Here is a 1,723-nt window from a genome sequence, read left to right as displayed (position 1 = left end):
TTTTTTTTTTTTTTTTATCTCTCCCCTCCTCATCCAGGAGGTTTCGCTTCGGGGATGAATCCCTGAATCCGCTCCCTGCTGAGGGTGAAACGAAATCTCCTTCCCGAGGGATGGAGCCGGCCCCGCTATCCCACCGCAGGAAAAGTTTCGCTCTCCAGCCCCAAAATCCAGCGGGGATGCAACAAGAGGCGGCGTGGCCTGCCCGGAGCCGCGGGGTGCTGCTGGATTCCTCCGGGATAGAGGGAATTTCTGGGCTTTAGGGAATTTTTTTAGGGGAGCTGCCACGCCGCGATTTTGCCCAGCCCGTATTCCCACTCCTTTCCCTTCGGCTCGGGACCTCCCCGGGATGCTCCTGCCTTGCGAGCCAGCCCTAAAATCACACAAAAACCGGGACGAGCGGGGGATTCTTTTTGTTGTGGCTTTGTTCGGTTCAGATTCCCCCCACCCCAAAAACAAACAAAAAAAAAAAAGCAGGAAGGAGCGGCTGAGAAGACGGGAATGCCGGGGGGAAAAATGTTATTCCTGATGGTTTTTTCCCCTCCGAGCAGCCTTTCCCGGCTCCCATCTGTGTTTCCAGTCACACCGCGGCGCCTCATTTGGGCCAATTATGGCCAATTACCTGATTGAGGGGCACCGCGGAAAGGCAGCGCTGATTTTTCCTACCGAGCACCGGGCATCTGTAGCCAACCCCCCCCTCCCTCCTCCTTCTCCTCCCCAGCATTCCCAAATCCCTCTTTTCCTCCCTGAAATGCCCCCAAAAGCCGCCGGCACAAAGCCAGGATTTGGAGGAGCAGGGCAGGGATTTAGCGGGGGACACTCCTGGATGATAATTTGCTTTTTTTGTTTTCCACCTGGGAAAAGCTTTCCCTCCTTCCATGGATCCTTCCCGGCCGCCTCTGTGTCACCCTCTGGATCAGGCCTTGGCTCCAGGAAGGGGGGGGGGGGGGGGGAAAAGGGGGATTCGTGCTGGTTTTACCCCGGCAGTGGGAAGCGGGAATGCTGCGGGATGTGCCCCTCACGTGGCGGGGCCGATCCCAAACCGGGAATGCCGGAGCATCCTTGGAGGAGGTGTTTGGGGCAGGAGGATGGCGATCCCACAGCCGGGATAATCGCATGGGAAGAGGCGCTGGGAGCTGCCCGCGAGCTCCCGGCCCGAATCGCCTCAAATGGAGCGGAGAAAATCCCATTGCAGGCAGCACCTGCTGCCCCTTCCACCTCCTCTCCTCGCCTCATTCCCGTTCCCGCTGCTCCCAGAATGGAGCAGGCAGCGTCTCCCACCTCATCCCAGCCGGAGCAATCCATAAAAGCCGCTTTTCCTGATGGATAAACCCCGCCGTTATCTCAACCGCAGGCTGGATTTCCAGAAAAAAAAACCAAAAAAAAACCCGCAAAAAACCACAAAAATCCACAGAAACCTCATTTTTTTATTGTTTTTATTCCTCCCCAAATTAATGAGGGTGATTCAACCGCGTGGAAAACTCCATGGATTCACCCCTGGGGCAGCGGGGATGGAGCGGCCGTGTCCTGGCACATCCCTCCGGCATGGATGGGGGGTCGTTTTTTGGGGAGGAAAAGGAAGATTTGTACCCGGGAGGAGCTTTTTGGGGTGCCCGTGACATCCCCGGGCACGACCGGAGCATCCTTTGGGAAAGAAGGCCCAGGCTGGGTTTTCCCGGAGGAAAAAATATTGTTTAAAATGGTGAAAAAATGGGGGGGGGGGGGG

General features: G+C 56.7%; 1 protein-coding gene across 1 annotated transcript in view; it reads left to right on the top strand.

Moving 5' to 3' along the window:
• The window catches only part of PNOC (prepronociceptin), an 8,189-nt gene that overhangs the window by 425 nt on the left and 6,041 nt on the right, over positions 1 to 1,723 (top strand). The gene's annotated exons all lie outside the window — the stretch shown is intronic.

Source organism: Corvus kubaryi, unplaced genomic scaffold, assembly GCF_017639235.1.
Source record: "Corvus kubaryi isolate FWS band 111438036 unplaced genomic scaffold, C.kubaryi_AGA036_p1.0 36379, whole genome shotgun sequence".
Taxonomy (NCBI): domain Eukaryota; kingdom Metazoa; phylum Chordata; class Aves; order Passeriformes; family Corvidae; genus Corvus; species Corvus kubaryi.
The sequence above is the reverse complement of the archived record's forward strand: the minus strand, read 5'-3'. Positions and strand labels throughout refer to the sequence as shown.